This window comes from Anas acuta, chromosome 2, assembly GCF_963932015.1.
Source record: "Anas acuta chromosome 2, bAnaAcu1.1, whole genome shotgun sequence".
Classification (NCBI taxonomy): Eukaryota; Metazoa; Chordata; class Aves; order Anseriformes; family Anatidae; genus Anas; species Anas acuta.
Genome location: NC_088980.1, coordinates 98,307,347 through 98,329,650, shown reverse-complemented (window position 1 = coordinate 98,329,650; position 22,304 = coordinate 98,307,347). Strand labels below are relative to the sequence as shown.

At 37.8% G+C, this 22,304-nt stretch overlaps 1 long non-coding RNA gene across 11 annotated transcripts in view; it reads right to left on the bottom strand.

Moving 5' to 3' along the window:
- The window catches only part of LOC137850877 (uncharacterized), a 116,164-nt gene that overhangs the window by 68,868 nt on the left and 24,992 nt on the right, over window positions 1-22,304 (bottom strand). The window contains exon 1 of one of the 11 annotated variants that reach the window (XR_011092863.1): window positions 10,379-11,056. The exons of the other annotated variants lie outside the window; for them this stretch is intronic. This is a non-coding gene — a long non-coding RNA (uncharacterized lncRNA). Of the gene's footprint in view, window positions 1-10,378; window positions 11,057-22,304 lie in introns of those variants that run through there. 11 annotated transcript variants of the gene reach the window in all.

Here is a 22,304-nt window from a genome sequence, read left to right as displayed (position 1 = left end):
CTTCCTCCCTCCCCCAGGCTTAATTACTGCATGTGTGCATCAGTGAGACCACGAAGTAAAATGCCTCAAGAGAAGAAATAAGAGACCCACCCCTGAACAATTCATATCTTGGTATCAAAACACTCATCTTGTTCTGGGTGCTGGTCTGATTCAGGTGGAGGACAGACATGAATCCAGGCCTCAGACTGTGATGAAGAGTTCTGTGTTGTGCAGAGAAGAAGCCACTTTGGCACTTGCAACTCCTTTTTAAAAGAAAAATTCCAGTTTATTCAAGAGCTGAAAAACTTCATTACAATAACACTACCATGAAGCTGTAGACATACAGGTGTCAATTTTGGACATGCTGATTTTGTTTCCATTGAAAACACTACTTCACCAGGAAAACATCAACTACCTTTATCCAAAGCTACCACCTCCCTTGTTTATAAACACAAAACACATCTCCATCTCAAAAGAGACACACTTATATTTCTAGTCATCAGTGCCAGAACTTTGGAGCAACCAGTTTCCTTTTCTGAAGCTCCAGTAAGACAAATGTTTGAAAGCTGCTACTGATTTAAAGAAAAAAAAAATAAAAGGAAAAAAGAAAAAAGAAAAAAACACACCACTAACCAGCCAGATCTTGTCTGGAGATAAAGAAATGCATAGGATCAGGGCAAAAGTAGTAAACACTGTATGTATAACATACTTTTATAAGGGTCCTGTTTATATTTTAAAACTGTAAAAAGATACATTTTTAAACACTCAAATTCTATTTTTATCAGGGCTGTCTTGCTCATGCAGCTCAATGACCTTGATACACAGTGAAAGCCAATACAGTTGCTGAAGACTGATTTCAATAACTTTCTGGAAAGAGGCCAGGGCAAATTTTCTTTTGGCAGTCTCTATATCAAAGGCAACATTCAAGTACAGCAAAAGGAAGACAGAGAGTAGCTTCTCTTACCTGGTGTAAGAGATCTGCAGTTTGCTGCTGCCACCACAAACTTCATTGCAACATCTTTTCCGTGGGGAGTGTCTACATCCTACCTGTCACTTACCATGGCTATATGCAGGCTAGCAATGAAATACCACATTTCTATTCCTGCATCAAAATGTGCACAATTTGCTTAAATTGTGGTGTTTTTTTTTTTTTTTTTTTTTTTTTTTTTTAAGAAATAGAAGAATCTCACTTAAGAACGCTTGAATGTCTTTCCATTATAAGCAAGGGAAAGTGCTGCAGTGCTGCTGTCTCACTGCTACCACCAGTTTCATAAGAGTAAACAGTAAACATCCCCTAATTTAAATATAGACAAATAGCCAGCTACCAGAATATTATTATACTACCCCTGGACTCATCAAGATAAAACAAAGGAAAAAAAAACCTGATAATCTCTGCAAGTGTACCGTGATATTAGGCTGTATACACAAATAAAAGCCTTCTCAGTCAGCCGACAAATGTCTCCAGCCCTGAAGTGCTCCACTGGAATCCTCGGACTGCATTTCTCTGCACACAATTTAAGCTCTATCTACAGGATGCCAAACAAATACATTCACAGGGACAGAGCATTTCTAAACAAATATCAAGACATGAACAAAAAGCGGACTTGAACCAGTAGCTGAACAGAGCCAGTCCACCCTCTTCTGTGATAGCTCTGCTTATGACTCCTTTTAATGTCTCACGAGAAATTATTTAAAACATTAGATTTTCATGTTTGTTCTCAGATTTTTATGTGAAATATTTACTCATAGCCAAGTAGACTATATTGTTTATTTGTCATTGGTCAAGCTGGGGCTGGAGAAGAGAAAGCCCTGGGGAAACTTCATTGCAAACTTTCAATACTTAAACGGGTCTTAAAAAAAGATGGAGAACGACTCTTTACTTGGGTAGATAACAATAAGACAAGGGGAAATGACCTTAAGCTAAAAGAGGAGAGATTTAGACTAGACATTAAGAGGAATTTCTTTGCTCAGAGGGTGGTGAGGCCCTGGCACAGGTTGCCCAGAGAAGCTGTGGATGCCCCATCCCTAGAGGTGTTCAAGGCCAGGCTGGATGGAGCCTTGGCCAACCTGATCTAATGGGTGTCATCCCTGCCTATGGCAGGGGGGTTGGAGTTAGATGATTTTTAAAGTCTCTTCCAATCCAAGCCATTCTATGATATAGGTAGTGTTTTTCTATTCACTGGATGATACTTGCAATGAAGCTTGAAGTAGGGAATCTTGCTAAAAACTCTAGAGAATAAAGCCTGGAAAGATCAATGTGCACCAAGCTGTTAGCACACACACACACACAAAAAAAAAGTCTAAAAAGTATGTCCTTTAAGGCACTTTTCAAGCTTGGCTTCAGAGCAGATTCCTTCAGGAAGAGACCTCAATGTACCCTCAAGCCACCTACATGGTTACAGGTGATTATCATAATGAATACTAATTAATTATAAATTGTAACAATTTTTTCCCAATTACAGAAGCAGACAATATCTAAAAGTTTTAAGGATTTACTTAATGACATGCTGGTAGCATAAAGTAGCCAAAGCTAGTACTTTCTTCATGAATCAATTTCGCAAGTATAACATCACACATATCCTTCATCATATTTACTCACGCACACTCATCTTTCCTAACATAAGTACCTGATATCAGCACTGAACTCCCCAAACATTACCACACATTCCATCAAGGACTGCATCGCTTTGGTTTTCAATAATATTTATACAGCATTCTCCCTTGACCTTCCCCCACCCCATCATAACCCCACTATTCCATCTTTTCTTCTTTTCCTACTCAGCTCAATTCTTGAAAACACTTGTGGAACCATCTAATTCATTTTTACAAACAGTGCCAATGAATCTGCCAAGTGCAGCCATACCACAAGCACAGAATCCCTCAAATCCAGCATATAAAAGTGTGCTTTTCCTCAAGAAATTCTAGACAGAAGGCAAAGGACCCCAAAATTTGCATCTTTATCAAGTTAAAATAATTGTTTTTCAGTACCAGATCCAAGATCCTAAAGCAATGTCCAGTAGTGGCTCCAGGTGAAAAACATAAAAATGGCTTGTAAATAACTGAAATAATCTACTGAGAGGGAAAGAAAGCAAATCAAGTTTTATCAAGTTTTTGAGGACTTAAAAAAAAAAAAAAAAAAAAAAAAAAAAAGGGAGCATTTTGTAATAGAAAAAAAAATCAAGAAAAAGGAAAAAGAGGGGAGAAAAATGAAAAGACATACGCAATATTTTACAGGCCTTCTAAAATTTTGAAGTTATCAAAGGCAGAAGATTGTTTATATAATATTTCTGGCCAAGCTAGAAGCAAAAAGCCCAAGAAGGAATTTAAGGTATTTTGTTTACATGAAATATCTACCTTAGTTTTGCACATCCAAGAGAATTATTTGAGTAAAAAACTAAAATAAATTTGTTGAAAATGCTTATAGGCCAATTTCAGTTTTCCTAACATCCCAGAAGAAACTGTTGATGTTTATGCCACCTCAGAGCACAAACAAGAAGGAGCTCTTCTAGCCATCTCCAAAAGCTGTAATGTATGCATTGTGTGAAAAGGAAGGACAAAAGATGATGTATAGTTAAAGTGTTGACATGTCACACAACGTATTTGTACAATCTTTCCAGAACTGTCACAACATACAGAATCTTTACCATCAAAAAACTTCAGTAAAGCGGTACCATACTATCATGACAATGGGGCCAATCAGCTATTCTCACAACTACTTTGCAACCTGGAAGATGTGCATTAGTGATGACAATTCTGCTGACAACGAGATACTGCTAGCAGGAAGAAATGTGTTGCAATGTTGCTCTCCAGCTGGGCTTCACAGACAGTGATGCTCCTGTGTTTTGTCGTACGTACAAGGTGCCATTGACTTCTCTGATCCAACTGCTTAACCAGAGTGAAAAAGCTGATGGAGGATTTCAGCTTTTTTTTTTTTTTATCCACTTTGTTGCTATTGCTGCCATTTGTCTTCCACCTAGACATAGTTGTTAGTCTGATAATACAGTGCTGTAATTACTAACAAATGGCCTGGCTCTGAAAGTTCCTATCTTACTGTAGTCAGATGGGGACAAAATATAACATCTTTATATAGCAACTGCTATAAACACACCAGAACTTCATATAAGAAATTCCCAAATATTTGGGGTCTTTTTACATAAAGATACATATAGTCCTGCACATCACTTGCACTTCCTTCTTTCCTGCTGGATTTTTACTTTTTTCTGCACATCATCCCTCAGTAGGTTATAGCAGGGTATAAAAAATCTTTCTTCTTTTATGGACATGGTAAGGTAGCAAGAGAAAGGAATTTTGAGGTAGAAGTAACAGCTGTCAAAAAGAAGCTTTCATTTTTTTTTTTCAAAGTGAAAGCCCATCAACCATATTGGGTAAACAAAAAAAAAAAATGTCATTGTCTCATCTCTCTCATAATAAAATCAAAGTGCTGGAAAAGTTTCTGAAGATGGAGTGTGTCCTCAGGCTGGATTATTCACATTTAAAGCGGAATGTATCGTATGGCTAGTTCAATCCACTTACAATATGTAATCATTTCACACAAGTCAGAATTCAGTTATGTAAAATTAGTGATATAGAATGGAAAGCCCCAACAGAAATAGGAGTTAGATAATTAATTCTGGAACAGGACTAACTCTCACATTTCTGAAGGCTAAACAAAATATTTGATAGAGATGACAGGTATTTTTCATTCCAAAGTAGCTTCCAAGGTTTTCTTCCTCCAGCATTACTCCTTTTTTCTCTAACCTTCCCCATGAAAAACAGAACTTGCCTTTCTGAGGTGATTAAGAAATACATTCTGTCCACTAAAAAGACTTGGGGCATTCCCACCCCCTCTTCATCTTTGTCTGGAGCAGGAGAAACAGTTTGGCAGGGAGGAAAAAAAAAAAAAAAAGACACAGGAAGCTAGAGATTTGTTTCTATTTAGCCTAGACTGACCCCAAATTCCTTCTTGTATTTTTTATTTACAAGAAACAACTTAAAACAGAAAGCAGTAATTTTGCAGAAATATACAGACCCAAAAGCTATACATTTTGTCTCAAAATCTAACAGAGAAAGAGACAGAAAGAAAGACAGAAGGAAAAGGATTTTCCCTCCTCACAAGATTTCCCCTCAAATTTCCTCATCCCAGCCAGTGAAATCAACTGGATTTAGATCAGCTCTAACACTGCCATATGCAACCACACAAGAGGCTCAGTTCACCCTAGCTTAGAGATAATCATTAAGCTACTGCAGCTTTCGACACAAACAGAAAGTAGGACTGGCTTTGGAGAAGAATCAAATCAGAGAAAACCCCCCTGTTTAAATGAGAGCCTTCAGATGAACTCAATTTTGTCAGCACCATGAAAGAGGCATTCTCACAGTTGATAAAGAAGATGGATCTATTCCCATTCTGTGTTACAGAAGAATTAACTGTTGAAATCTCAGCCTATGCCAGTCCACCCCATCTGTTCATACTCACTACAGAAGGATGTATATAGTGAAATCAGGGAGGGGAAAAAGGGTATTCACACAGGCCATCCTTTGAAGAAGAGAGGATAAGATAAAGATTTTTTTTTATGCCTCTAGGCTACAACACAAGTTAGGATTGGCCTCTAATGCTTTATTTATCATATAGGTCATTAAGATCTTTGAGAGATTTTGCTGTCCATGTAACCCCTAGACTAAAGCAAATCCTCAAAAAATGGCACTCGTTATCCGAGGTCCAGACAGCATCTAAGCTCAGAAGAGAATGCAAACAGTCTTGTCTGCTTTGGCTTTCTGAAGATTATCTGTACCTCTTAGCAGAAGCAGCTGGGCCCTCCATTCACAGTAAGTACTATCTTTTGTGGAAATCCATAGAAAGGATCATGAGTGGCTTCTCCCCATGGAGGCTTCTCCTTCTGGCTCCGGCCACCATCCAGCAGCTTCCCTGAGCCGTGAAGGGAACTTACCTGAAGAAATGCCCCTCTCCTCATGAGACCTGGAGAAGCCAGTTTGATCAACAGGATGACCATGGAACCTACCTCTAGAAGCCTGACATAAGCATGCTTCCTCAGTAAGACAAATCAAGACTGCTTTCCCTGGAGATAATCTTCCTGAAGACATGCAGCAGTGAATGACTTTGCACAAGCTGTCATACGGGGGGTCCAGAGGCGTAATTTGCAGACAAATGCACTACTATAAAAGCATAATTATGTCTACTGTACACATACTTTGAATTAAGTCTGCCCATTGCCAGGCAACTCAGTCTAATAAACAGCTCATAAACAACATACAGGATTTACCCCATTGTTTTGTTTATTTGTTCAGCTTGTCTTTCAAACCACAAAATACTTGAGCTACCTGAAAAATATTTGAGGAAACAACACATTGCTCACTGTAACTGAGTAGTCTTAAGTTCATATAAAGTTGGTCCTGTCCTGGTATTATCAATAACAGAGCTTCTTTTTTTTTTTTTTTTTTTTTTGTTTACCTCTAAAATATACAAATGATTTTGCCATTTTGTAAGCCAGTACCAATGTATTTTTCTCTTCCTCAGTGAACTTAGCCTCCATCAGATAAAGAAGGTTCTCCTAAAAGAGTTCTACCTCGTAGCCTGAGCAATTAATCATCTTTGTAACACAGCAGACTGCAGAAAAAGTCAGAGTCAAATAATGTACTTCATAAAAGCAAACCATCAAACCATATGTTTTACTGTTTCTCTCTTTAGAAAATAAAGGAAAAAAAAAAAAAAGCTAAAAATAATACTGATGAACTCTGAAACAGTCCATCTTCAAAGCTTTTCCCAACTGGAAAGATGTACCGTATGGTTAATAAATAAAAATTCAATAAATTGAAAGATGAACTGCTTGAAAGTCACAGTTTGCACACCAATTTCTTAAAAAGATGTATTAAGCAAGGGCATATGACCCAATATATACTTCCATAAAAATATCGCTGTTGCTTGCATTGGTACCAAATATTGAAAAGCAGTTTTCAAAAATAACAATAATCAAGAGGTCCAACCAGTAACCCAAAACAAGCAAACAAACCACATTATTACAGTTGTACTATGCAAGCTAACCAACTTAAGCTGCTCACTGAGAAGCTATACAGAAAAGACCAGCATTGCTATTTAATAGCCGACATGGACCATTGAGTAGGCAAAGCATCTATGTTCTGCAGTGCGAAAACTGCTTGCCTGGGACAGATCTATTAGGCTGAACAGCTTCACTGATAGGGACAGAATTATAGACATGACAGTACCACCAAGGATATTAGATCATAAAGGAATGAAACTAAGAGATTACTGTAGTAACTGATGGACTGTTAAGGCCTGGCAAGTCTATTATTTTTTCCACTCCTGATTTCCTCACATTGTCATTCTACTGCTAATTGCCTAATTAAAAGAACCGTGTGAGCTTAACAGCACATCTACTTCTCATGGAGAGCTGAGAAGATTCAAGATTAAGAACGTATTGCCTCTTGCCACTTTTGGAACAATGACAGAAGCAACATTAACAAAAACAAAAACAAAACAAAACAGAAAAACTTTTTTTGGTTAAAAGCTCACTAAGTTCTCTGAGAACATCAGGTTCACAACCTGTTAATATAGAGAGTACTTGCAAGTTACCCCCAGATGTCAAGCAAACACAGCACACAATGAAATGTATGTTTTACAATCCCAATATAAGATGGAAGGAGCTAAGACTTCAGGAAGTAGTAGTAGGCAATTCATCTGTCATTTTAGGTATTACAAACCATGATTCACAATGTCAGCATATAGGTGCAAGCTTTTACTAAGCAGCTTGCAAACAACTGTCAAGGAAGTTTTGAGGTGGCATGGTTTACTGAGAGGCTTGGGATGCAGGCAGCACTCTTAATGGGTAGCAGAGACCAAGAATCCTGAAAGCAAGATTAGTTCACAAATATAAAATGGGAGCACAACGTGGTGCACTGCCTGGACTTTAAACACAGAATTTGTTAACTGAAGAGCTGGGATAAACAATGCCTCACAGATGAAGCACGAAAAGCTTTCTATTTTGAACCTCTTTTTCCTAGCAAGATGGCTCTTCTAAAGCAGATTAACTTTCTTAAAATAAAATAAATAAATAAAGTATTGTATTCCTAGCTACTTTGTGCCAAAATGATATGAGTTTATTCATCAAGATTTAACTACTTTACCATATACTACTGATATAGTTGCTTAATTTTCAAATGTTCAATTAGCAGCACTTTATATCAGTGGTCTTTTCAAAAGCAAAGCAATAATTCAGTATTTCTAGAGAGAACAGCTTGTAATACAGATGCTTCACCTGGTGCATAAAATTGACCCATGCAACTTCTAATTACTTTTTTAAATAGTGGCCTTAGTGTTGAGCAAAATAAGTAACCAATCAGGACAGTTAAAATTTTTCTTTTAGCCAAAATTACAGAAATGCACCCATTTTACCTCCTACTGTTCCCTTCTATTTCCAATTTCCTCCCTTGTTTGCCATGCTTCCAAAACACATAGTCAGCACTACCCACAGAGTTATTCAAACAAACAAAACCACAGCAGTGGGACAGTTATTGATCCCATCTCTACAAGTTTTAGATTGTGCTCAAGCACCAAAAAAACCCTGTTTTTACTTCAATTGCTCTATGGTCAATAGGATTATACCATACTTCACAGGCTGCAGGATTGATGCAGGTCATCATAAAATATTTTGTTGAATTTCTTACATGGTGTGAGGTTTTTTCATTATGTTATCATAAAGTCATTAATTTGAGTGCATATCCATGTGAATAAACGGTCAATTAATATGTGGGAACTACAGTTTCATCTTTATAGAGTCTCAGAGTTAGACATACTACCTTTACTTCTGTCAACTTAAGACTTTAAAGAAAATCTTTACAACAACTTCAATTTAATGAGGTTCATCATTACTGTTGTTTACAAGGTCAGATTCTGGAATACTGCAGAAGTTTTAGCACTTCATAGTGCCGTCTAATACTTTTGAGTCATATTGCAGAAACTAATCCTTCCAACCAAATGTTTCTAGGCATAGCCTCTAGGAGCCAAGCTAAAAATCGTGTCTTTATCAATTTAATCATGTTGAAAAAAAATTTTACATCCAATTTTTACAGCTCCTCCAAGGAACATAGAAGTTCTCTGACAATACTCAAATTAACCACAGTCTGTTAGTCCTTAAGGTATGTGAATCTCCAATTTAAAAAACAACTAAGTTGCAGCATGCTTGTCTCAGAAAGGTCAAGCAGAAGGTGCAGCTGGAAAGCTCCATAAAGTTTTCTCCAAGTATGAGAAACTATTTTCATCATATTACTCATCTGTGCTATAGAGGGTACAGAGGATTTAACCTAACAGCACATATAACCATTGAGCAGAATAACTGCAAATTTACTTCCAAACTCATAATATGGAATATTACAAGTAATAGTTTCCACTATATTCTACAGCTGAGATTATCAGGTGACAAAATTTATCGTACTTGAAGAAAATAACAAATAAAACCATTCAGCTCATTTGTCTCACAAGCCAAAAAGCTTGTCAGAAATCACAAAACTCACAATTTGTTCAGTCTAAAGTCTCCACAGTATATTTTTTACTAACTGCACCATCTACTGGCAGAATCTTGCAATTGTTTTTCAATCGATTCTTCCTCCACAAGTTTTGATACTTCAGTGGTTCTCCATCATCTAACAACCTTTGAAAGATCACAGGCAATTTCTGTGAGGTTCATAAAAGGCAACAAGAAAAGCAAATCCATTTTCAGACTTAAATTATCAATTAGTGTGTCTTCACCTCAACTGGAAAACAGTACCTACATCAAAGAAAACTAAAAGCACTGTCCCAGTTCAATTATTAAAATAGCTTTAGTAGTGCCTTTCCCCCAGCAAGACTCCACCCCAAAACAAACAAACAAACAAAAAAAATAATTTAAAAGATCCAGAAGACACTTAAATATTTCTACAGATTTGTTTAGTATAACATCTTTGATCTATGTTGTATGTGCATCAAGTAAGTAGGACCAAAATAATTAAACTTTGAAAAAGAACTGCGTGAAAAGAAATAATCTAGATGGTGAACACAATAACTGGAATAGACAAGGAAGATATTACTGTTCTTATTTCTGCTCTTTCATGCATTTTAAGTTTACAACTCATACTCATACCAGAGCAGGAAAGTTAAGCAAATAAGTCATCTGTGTACCATCTAGACTATAAACATCAACGAGTACATACATTACACAGCAGCACTATAGCAGTAACATATCAACGACAGGCTTTCCCCAAATAAAACAGTATTTATTTGCCAGTATTTTACAGTTTTTTAAAAAGTTTAGTAATGCAGACTGGATGTGTCTTAAACTGTATAGCAAAAGGAACAGCAAGAAATATACATTTCATGTTCAGAAACACTCACTGAATGTACTAAGCTTCTCCTTTCATTTTTATAAGATCATTTGCACCCACTTCTGTCCTTAACCATACTATGGTCTTAAAGTCTTCCCCTGCAATTCTTTGCTGAAGAAAAAAAACAACAAACAAAAAAACAACACTGGAACAGTGCTGACATCCAAGAAATGCTGGCTTCTAATAGTGTGCTGCATTGCAGCTTGCTCTAGGTACCTTGCAAGGATACTTGAATACTTTCCCTACTTCCCACAAAGCTTCCACACCAGGTGTTGATCATGAAGACCACATCTTTGCATATATTAAAGGGCCAAAATGTAAGAATCACATGCAAATGTAGAGAGCAACTTGTCAGCATCATGTGTAAGGAATGAAATTCAGAAATTGCTGCATCTCCCTTTGAAGTTTTAGCCATCAATCTCAACAAAATACAAGGCTAGATAAATTACCATCCCTATTCAGAACAGCAACATCTATATTCTTCAAAAACTACATTACTAATGGACTGTTTTTATCCCAGAATAAGGGACTAAATATTCTTAACACACACCAATTTCTATGAAATTACTATAAGATCTACTCCAACCCACACAAGAATCTATTTGTATCCTCACTGCAGCTTTGGCAGTACATCAATTACTTTGACAATCCATACAACTGTAAGAATATGTATAAACCTTGATCCAAAGATGAAATACTGCTTTCATTAGTTTTAAATAGCATTAGATAAGCAAACCTGCCAGCTATATTAGGACACTTCACTATTTTATTATGTTCTACAGGAACCACCTCCTCCCGTTCACCTCTGTCCGTTTTGTAGCTTACAGCAATACACTGGGGGATACACAGAACTCAAAAGCTGCAGCAGACTGTGACAATTCCATGTGTTAGCCATGCTAACTATTTACTCAGGAAGTCTTTTATTCAAATTTAACAGCTTGCAAACATTCACTGCCCATTTGTCAGATAAAGTTAAAGTGGTGATCTTCCGTTCTGCATAAATTTAAAAAGTAGATAATTGCAGACAGATAATCATAGGTATAGCCTATAGCATACCATCACTTCACCAGAACACTCTTCTGACCTGTAATGAGACAGGAACCAGTGTCAGAAATTTACTGCCTTATGATTTAAAAAGGCCCCAGGGGAAAGGAGGCACCACATACCTCTCAGTTTTCACTTCTTCTAACTAGAGATTATTTCTGATGTTTCCATGAGACACTGTTCTGAAATATTCAGTGACTAAATAAATCATTTGTGCCATTTGTCTTTGCCCTTTCTACTTGTGCAGCTAAGTAATTTGTCCTCCTGAAAAATGTAAAGCTGTCTTAAGGATTTCTCAAGATTATATGTGACCTACTACACATTCCCTGAATGACACTAGATGTCCCAACAGTAGAGTTCAGAATTTGGCTCTGCAGCTTCTGTCTGCTGCCACTTCTCCCAAACTTTCCAGTGTTATCCTAATTAGAGTCAAAGAGACTACTTTGTCCTTGTCACAGCCCTGGAACTCCTACTACCCTGGAAAGGTTTTCCTTATTGTAAAGGGTAGCAAACCTTCAGAAAAGAGTAACACCCAGCTCTCTACCACTACCAATTTGGGAATCACTACCCTTAAAGGTTGAAGTATGAGTCTACTTCTGTTGTCAGCCCTGCATCTCCGCTGCCACCTCTGGAGAACCTTCATTGTTTTGTCTGGGGTCTTTAACTACTTCCCTAACTCTCCAGGCCTTCATATTGCCAGAACTATTCTCCTTTGCAAAGCACATCTGCACAGCGTATATCAAAGCTAGCTGGAATGTAAAAAAAAAATAATAAATAAAAATAAAAAACTGTCAACAAGAAGTCAAAGATTCCAGATGCAGAGTTTTTATCTCTCTGACATAACCAAATATTCAAACAGTCTAATTTGGAAGGCAGGTTAATATAGTTCCCATGAAACAGCATTAAAAAAAAAAAAAAAAAAGTTAATCCTACCTTTCAAGAATTGCAGAGAATTTTGACAATACACGATTATAAACTGAAAGGACTTTCTATTGTTATTACACCATGAATACTACAAAAAAAAAAAAAATTACAGATATTGCAGTAAGATCATTAAAGATAATAAAACTACCTACAAATACTGTCCAGCAAATACATATTTAAAGATTATCTAAGAATAAAAGATTGACAGAATGAGAGATAAAGGAAAGAAAGGAGGAAAAACCACAAAACAATATTTATGGCAATTCCCTTGATCCAGGAGTATATCATTACACTTTTATAATAAAGTAGCATTTTCACAATGCATTTATACCACAGAGTGGGAATAATTTCACTAGAAAATCACAGGCTTGTCTCGCTGGGCTTGAGCAAGACAGAAAGAACTTTTATCTAAATACTTACTGGCACAATATTTCTGCATTAAGATAACTCCTTCTAACTTCTTAAACGAGTCTTACATCAAAATCCACGTACATGTATAAATTAGGAAAATATCCAGTTCCTACAGTCTTGAGAGAAGAAACCATCATTTGCGAAGTGCACACTCCAAGTGCAAGTAACATTAACTTCTGCTTGCTTTCACCTAACCTCCATTGGTCTTGGGAAGCAGATGCTCAATCTTCCTCCGCATAAAAATCAAGTAGTACAGAAAACTGTAGAAAAGAAAGAAGTAATAAGCCTATCTAGGTTTAAGTTTCACTAAAACATTAGCAGACACTTGCTATAGATGTGTAAATTATTCCAGCATAATAAGCCTCTTGCTAGTACCTCTACCATTATGGTTTCATTAATTTGAAACATTTATCTTAGATGTGTTACTATTCCCTCTGAGCCTAGAAGAACTTAGAAAGCTCTCATTAGCTTATTCAACACTCAGCAGCACAGAGAAAGGACTGAAGACAGGGAGCAGGAAGCATGGGACTACTCCACAAGGGAAGCCAAGCTGTGGCCACAGGCCCTGAGCAGAGCCAGGTTGATGACAGTAGCTCCTGCTACTGTCATCACTGTCCACAGGGGCTACTGTCCATCACGCGAGGCAAGGTAGGGTTGGGACAAGGGTCAAACCGCAACATCCAGTCACCAGGTCAGGCCAGCTACAGCCAGGGCTACTGGTCTGTACCGCAGGTCTAGGTCCAAGCTCTGACTGGAGCTCCTCACCATGGATGGAGACCCCACGTGAGGCTGGTCAGGATGATCAGTGCTCTCATGTGCCCTCTAGGCCCTGATAGTAGACACACATTGCAAAGGGATGATGCCAGAACATCATAGAATCATCTAGGTTGGAAAAGACCTCCAAGATCACTGCGTCCAACCTCTGACCTAACACTAACCAGTCCTCCACTAAACCATATCACTAAGCTCTAAATCTAAACATCTTTTAAAGACCTCCAGGGATGGTGACTCATCAACCAAACTTGGAAAGAAACATGACTGTAGTCTAGTAGGCTAGTTAAAAATGCCTTTAAGTTAGCCACTTGTTTTTTAATCATTCAACTGATACTAGTTCCTGATGGCTAAGAAATTTGAATGAAAGCTTATGTGAACAAAATCCAAAAGACCAGAACCAAATACATATTTGTATATACAACCTAAACTCTTCTTTGTCTGCAAATGACTTATTAGTGCTTAGTTAGATCCTTCCATCTTTTCTCTTCCTACAGGTTTCCACACAACACCTACCCGACATGTCATCTCCTTGACCAAATGGGGGAGCAAGTGGTGTAAGGATGCAAAAGCTAGCTGCAAACTGAATGTATAAAGAGCAACTTATCCATGATCCTGCACATGATTTAGCCAACTGAATTCAATTCAAATCCACTGCCATAATTTAGACCAAGCAACTTCTAACAAATACATGGAAACAAGACTGCCCAGAACTGATATTTCACAATACTAAAAAGCATTTTAAGAATTCTTATTTCATAGTGTGGAAGAATTATCTGGGGCACGTCAAAACGAGCTGACATTCAGGGAGATTATCCCAGCCCTACCTAGTGTATGAATCACACACTTCTTTGCCTTATCTGCAGATGCCAGCATCTGCACCTTATTTTCAACACAATTTTAACTGTAATTGCCTTGTAAATCTGGAATAAATCCAGTGAAGTTAATGAACGTGATTCAGATTTTTATCAGTTTGAGAGTAGTTTGGGCCTTTAGTAGACAAATGGACCACAGACTGTGAAACCAGCATATTGAGAATGAGAAAGTCCATTTGTTTAAGGACAAGGATGAAAATAAACATGAACAGCTGTCTCTGTCACTAGGCAGTCCATCTAAATGAGGCAAGGTTCCAACTGGAAAGAGTTGCACAAACATATTATAGCGCATATGAAAGCACTAAAAGTTTCAGAGGCAGCTTTACTTTTGATGTTTCCTGAACTGTAGGATCTACTTTGCAAAATTGAAGTCTGTTTGCAAAACAGAATCCATAACTTTATATTTATTTGAGTGGGAGCTTAAATTTTGAGGACTTCTTTCCTCTCCCTACTTAAGTAAATCAAAAGATATGAACTTAAATTAGACATACCAGGAGAAAGCTACTTTAATATGAAGGAAAGCTGGGGTCACAAGAGATAGAGCAAATGTGTCTAGGGGTGAGCATGAAAGGGGAGATTCTCACACTTCTCCTATAGAAACAGCATGACTTGCAGAAGTCACTGCACAGTTACAGCCTTACTGGGATTGAGAATTAGCTCCCATGGAGGTGCAGGAGAAGGTCTATAGGAAAGATGGGGTGGGCAGGCATGGAGGAGTCACACTGCAAAAGGACGTCTTGAGTGGATTCAGCTTTATCTTGGGACATGAAAGGAAGTACTTCAGAGTTTATGGGTAAGAACCAAAGACCACACCAGCACAAGTGATGTTGCAGTAGGTGTCTGCTACAGATCTGATCTACCAGAGCAAGCAGATGAAGCCTTCTTTAGGCAGCAGGAAAAAGCCTCAGTCACAGGCACTGGTACTCTCAGATGACTTTAACCACTTCAACATCTGCTGGGAAGCCAATGCCACTGGACACAATCCAGAAGACTTCTAGATTTCCTGATGCAGGTGATCAGCAAACCAACCAGAGAAGGTGCTCTGTTGGATCTCCTATCCACAGGCAAGGAAGAGCTTGATGATATAAAGGGCAAGGGCTGCACTGGTAGCACTGACCACAAGACTGCATAGTTTAAGATCCCAAGATGAGTGAGCAAGAGAAAAGAAAAAAAAAAACAAAAACAACACACACAATTAAAAACCCGGTCTTCAGAAAAACTGTGTTCGGCTTGTAAAATTACCTGTTTGACAGGATCCTGTAAAGAACTGCCCTGGGAAGTCAAGGGGACCAGGAAAGATGGATAATTTGCAAGGACAACCTCTTCTGAGCAGTGGTTGTCCCTTCTGCCCCTTCCAGTGGGCAGAAGACAAGCACTGCAGAAGACCAGTATGGATGAACTTGGAGCTACTGACTGAGATTGAGGAAGTACAGAGAAGGCTCAGCATTATTTAGCACCTACCACCCACAGAGATCCTGGTACCTAGTTCCTAAACACTTAAAAGTGTAATTATAAAAATAATACCTCTCTACAAGAGGTTTGTGAAGTTGGCAGTCTAACAATGTTCCTATCATATTCAGAGCTATCCATATAGTTGTACCATCCTCTTCATTCAGGTAAACACACTAGCAGAAACCATGTTCCAGAGGGACTATTACAGTAACAGCTTCTTCAATTTTCACTTTTTACAGAAATTTCAAGCAGACATAGCTGATGTATGTTTTCAATGATAACCAGTCAATGGCCTTGAGCACAAAAATCTCCAAAGAAAAAATCTCCTGTGCCCTGTTAAGTGATTTTATAGTAGAGACAGAATTACTCACATGAAGTGCAAGCGCTGCCACCTCTCAGATGTAGTCTTACGTCCTCATCCTCCCATCCCTAATGCCTGCTTGCTCTTTGCCACTTAGCCTATTTTAAATCCAGAAGAATAAGGCAGTAATTCACTTCAGTTATGACCCACAAATATTGTAACACAAGCAATCCGTATCCAGCCTGTAAAACCAGACTGGAACAGCAGTTAACAGTAATTTTAACATTCTCAAAAATTCACATTAAAGGCTGGGAAACTCATTTAGCACAGTGGTTTTACTTGAATGTTTAAGTGTTCTGTCTTGCAGGAAGTAACTGTCCTGTCTGGGCAGCTCAGCAGCTTAAAATAACCTGTGTCTGTACATGGAAACTAATAAAAGAAAATCTCTGGGAATTTTCTAGAATTTCAACCACCACAATGTCAAGTGTCAAGCTATTATAAAGAAGTCCACAGTTCTGTTTGCTGTAAAGTAGTGACAAAACTGGATACAACAGCTTTGAAGCCCACTAACCAGCATCAATCGTGGGTGTCATTATCAGCTGAGAAGAGCTCAGCGTGCTTGTGGCATGACCCTGGGATATTCATGCTGAGGCACAGCTCAGAACTGCAGCAGTCTGTCACAGGAGCTCTGATTGCAGATTTTGTTTGGGGGCGATTTCATCTTCTTGCAGATATCTTTTCACATTGTACCAAGGAAAGAAAGAAGAGCACAATGCAGCAGTGGATGCCTGAAATCTTCTGCAGCTGAAAAAAACTAGAAGAAAAGCAGCAATCCTAACAGCGAACTATTGGTAAGGATCACATAATACATGCAGTTTGGTCACTGCCACTGGTGGCTGTCCTCTCCCAGCTAATGCTGGGACACTGCATTGAGCAACACATTTCCCAGGGATTTAGGAAGATGAGAAGTAGCTAAGCATGCATAGGGGCATACTGCAGTAGCTAAGAACAATGAACAATTTCTTTTCCTCTTTGCTCATTGAATCATTCATTCAGTTATCTCCAGTATGCATTAGCAGTGCCCAAGGAACAGAAGCAGAGTACAAGCAACACACACAAAGCTCTTATCTGCTAAAAGTTGTCAAATTTCAAATAAGATAGATGAAATACCAGTGATCTTAGGGTAATGCAGCTCATTGAATTAATTGCTAGACTTCTGAATGTTTTAGAAGCTATTAAAAAAGCAAGAAAATGTTCCACTACCTCAATAAGCTTTGGAACAAGACCCCAAATCATTGAATACTCACGAGATTTACCTTTGCTTAATTATTCCTATTCAATTACTCAAGACTCCCTAAGCTTCACGAAGAAAAAAAAAAAATGTCTTCACAGCAAAATTCAGCATATGTTTTTGTTCTGCAGTCCATGCTGTGCTCGTCTAGTTTGCCGGGTATCACAAGTACAGCATCTTAGGTCATTCAGTGCAACAAGTTCTCTGAGCCAGTGTGATGCTCATTGAAGCTTTTCAGTAAGAAATAAAATAAAAAATAATAATAAAAAAGCAGACAGACATGCATGACTCCCACCAAGAAAGCACCAAGGTTTTGCAGTCAAGGAAAAAGAACTGCATAAGGAGAGATTAATTTTAAGTATTTGCAGTGCATTCTGCAGGTATTGTAGATTTGAAACATCAGTATCCCATTGGAAGTAATTTCACAAGCCATGAGAAGATGAAAAAGGAATCACAAACCAAGCACTGTCATTTGTTGACAAAACAGACAATAGCTGCTCTGCTGGATAAATAATAAACTTACCAGAACATTAGCAGATCATCATTCATCCCAAGCATCCTCAGTAAGCCACACACAAATTATAACCTACGTATACAACTATAACCCAACATACCCAACTATATAAACAAAACTATGCATCTCTACACCACATGCATATGCACACACACAGACATTCCCTTTCGTAAAATTAAAGCCACTGAAACAGTCACCAACACAGCAAATACTTAATAACACACACTTTTCTTGCATATTGAATCCACTTTCTCCAAGAGCTGCCAGATTCACTCCATGTTCACTCAGCAGTATGTGAACCCTGCTGCTTGAATGGGTTTGAGCGAGTCAGAAAAGAATCTGTCCAGCTACCGTCCTGCTCCATAGACAGCACAGTGCTTATTCTGGAGCATTTCAGCATGAGATGGGCCAAGTATCTTCCAAATCTTAGCCAAGAAATCTGCACAAAGAAGTTATATTAAGTGGTATTTATCTTTTCCAATTCATTCCAACTGCAGGGAGATACAAGCATCTGTGTTTCTCAGACCAAACCAAGACAGTGTGCCACAGAGTAGCAGCATTCCCTCTGACTGGGAGAACCCCTGTATCTTAATAGCCACAGACAGCTATGAAATTCAGTGAAGTAAGACATGTATTTAGTTCTGCCATGATGGTCTAATTTATCCTCACTTGTCCAGAACATAACCAAGTTCAAATCTTCTCAGTTCTTTCCAGTAAATTAGATACAGATCCTTTCCCCATAGAAGTATCACAAACACAGTGGTTTACAAAGTCTCCCACATGCCTTTGAATGGCCACCTTTCAGAACACTTAATTTTCACTTTCTAAATGATTTAACTCAACTTTAAAAAGCTTGTGAGTATATTTAGATACTTGATCAAGAAATATGAAAACTATACTTAGAAGAGGAAACACTAAGAAGAAAGTCAGTGAACATGACACCGAAAAAAAGCATTTTCAAAACTATATTACTGTAGTCCACATCAAGAAGTGTGACTGTGTGACTAGAGGGAAGAACATGATTTGTAAGAAATCTTATCATTCTGGAGCTCTGATAGAGTTTTCTGCTTTATGTAATAGAAATAGATGGATTGGAAGCATTTATCAAGTGTCAGGCAGCTATTCAAAGATCTGTTGTCAGACTTCTGTTCTCTGAGCAGACAGAATAAACCAAAAGTAACAACTGAAATGTTTTCCTGAATTCAGTTAATTTCAGTTATATTGTTCTTTTCCTTTCAACAGACAGAATAACACTGAAAAACAAAACAAAACAAAACAAAAAAACATTTCAGTTTTTCAACAAAATATTATGGAAAGTTAAAAAGAAGAGATACCATCACTGCTATAAATTAATACATAAAATTTAATCAAATCCAAGCACAAGGTGTAAAGAAGTCTCAATCTATGCACCAACAGGGATTGAAAACACACAAAAGTAGATAATGAATAAACTTAGGCACAAAACCAGATAGTTTTACACTCAAATAAGCAAAAACACTCTAATTGAGTGAGATCTGATACAAGGCAAAAAAGACAAATAGATTTTTGAGCTTAAATAAGTAAATAAAGCAAGTATGCTTCTTGAAATACAAATAGGATACTGTTTCCTAAACAGCTGAGTATCTGTTTTACGTGCTGGAAAAAGAGGGCAACGCTAGGAAAGTTACTCGATGAAATCTGTACACATGGTAGGGACTGGGTCACAACAGTATACCCTATTGCACAGTGAGGGATAACAGTGGGAAAATAACCCCTCTTGCTGCCTTCATAACATTTATTACTGTACAACAAAAAGACAACTGAAAAATCTCACTTAATAGTCTGGCCAGTGTTTTTTCATATATGTGTGTGTGTATTCTACATGAGAAAGCCATAGAGACAATTTCTAGTTGAGCTGAATTAAAGAATAGCAATTTAGACCAAAATAGCAAATAGAGTTGAGCAAATTAAAGAATAATTGAAGTTAAATTGAATTTAAAATTAACAGATTTGTATTTAGTAAAGTAACAACTAAATGGCAAATGTGTTCAGCAACACAGATTCTTAGAGTCACAGAATGCATGACAGACACAGCCAGCACTCAGGAAATCCCAAGGTCAAGGACACTGCACAACCTGTTCTCTAAAGTAAATTTTATATTCTTCCACTATCCTTCCCTCTATCCATTGGCACGGTTAATATGGAGCATAGCTCCCTTGTTTGCCAGGAAATAAAATAGCACACAGACCACAAGTATTCAGTGAGTAAGTCAAGTGGGATTGTAAGTATCTAAGCCAAAAAAGGGGGTGCCACGTGCCAGCTGCTATAAGAGCAGTTTCTTGTAGGATGCACGTCAGCCTTGCAGCTGAGAGACAGTGAAAGCAATTTTGTGCATGCACACGCACAACTCTAACGACCTTTATATCCTTTTTATCCTTTTGTTTTGTTTTGCTTAATCACAGATCTACTTTCAAAAACCAACCTATTTTTTTGAAGTGAAGTTTGAGGAAAGTCATTGCAGCCTGATAAAAGAGTGAACAAAATACAACATTTACAGCTCTGTCAGAGTTTAGTACTGCTCAGGGGTGCACTTCATTTTAGCACTTACGATTGATTCTGAAAGACTGACAGCATAGATGATCCAGCTTATCATTCAGGGCTATGTGCCTTGGAACTGCCAGATTTGTCCAGGACTGTATGACCTCTCCTTCTTTGGCCTGATTTCAAGTTACTTTTCTATCTGGGCAGTGGCAGGTGGCACCATTCCCTTGTACAAAAGCCAGTGAATGCCTTATGCCCCAAATGCACGCTGTTAAACCTCAGGCCATTTGCACCACCCCATTCTGAATTCCACCAGAATACTGGGACTATCAATGGGAAAAAAGATCCTAGAAGCATTAACATGACTTTCAGTAGCTAACCATCTGAGTTCTTTGTAGCCCTTTCAGATTTCTATTTCCAATGCCCTTCAAACAGCAGAGGTAGTGAGGAAAGAACAATTCCTTGAGAAACCTCAGCGATTGGAGCTTTATGACCCTCTATCCCCAAAACTGACACCAGCACCGTGGCCACTGAGGCATCCTTTCTCTCTGTAGGTTACCCCCTGCTGAAAACACCCTGTAAGAAAGCCTTCTACAAGCCATTAACTTAATCTGGCTTAGTTTACAGTATTTCACAGTCTCAGAATGGAAAACATCATGAAACTGTTCAAAGAAAAAAATAATAAAAAAAAATCTGCATCTTTCATTCTAGAACCCTATCTCACTGGGACATGACTACAGGGGCATGCTATGATATAACACTGAAGCCAATGCTGAATGTCACTCCTTTGGCAAAGAAAACTACAAATTAAAAAAAGGCCAACTGTGTGTTGACATTTTGTGTCCAATTCACACATTTATACACCTCATTTGCTGGAGTTACTATTTGTTTTCTGTCAAAGTAAGACTGAAAAACGGCTGTTTCACTTACTGGAAATTGAATTAAAACAAAAAATAAGTGAAGCTGTAAAAAAAATAGTAAAAGAGGTTCTTCTCAAGGCATCGAGATTATTTCTCTGCTTTTAAACTTCTCAGCTTACAATTTTCATGTAAGACTAAGTCAAAAGTCATACCAATATTCCTGTCAAGTCATACATTTTACTTAAAGCAATGGTTATTTAATAGTACGCTTATATCATCACATATATATCATATTATGGAAACAGATAAAAAGCCATTTGGTCTTGTGGCAGTCCTTAAACTCAGGTTCTGTTCTATCCTGGCACTCAAGAGATTTTGTAAGTTTGTAAGAATATTTAAATCCAGGCCTGGCTCATGGGAAACACAAGTTCAAACAGCTACTCTTTGCCAGAGGCAGGAAAATCATTCCTCTGACTGAAATTGAGCAAGAACTTGAGTCTGTTTATTCCAACCCTTAATATCTAATTGCTAGACTTCTATCTCCATCTGTTTACCAAAATCTCTGCTCTTTATGCCTGACCAATATTACCTATTACTTCTACCAAGATGAAGAATAAATCCAAGATCTTTGAGGTAAAAATATATTTTTAGCATTTATTATTCATAACAATCCTTCAACAGGATTGTGTATAAAAGTAATAGTATGTAAAGCACAAAAGAGTATATTAGGAAATCCCAAAAGATTACACATAATTTAATGAACAGGGACGTATGTCGAGGACTATAACGTTACAATCTGAGTTTAACAAAAAATGCTGCTGAAGATCCTGGCAGTGTAGTGATTGCCTTCTGTCTAATCAGCTGCTATCAGTAACAGTGTCAGTTTGCTGAGGACAGTCATCATACAGTTCTGATGATCACTGTAGTTTTAATTAAGTGATATTTGTCCATTTTTTAAATGCAGTAGCCTGAA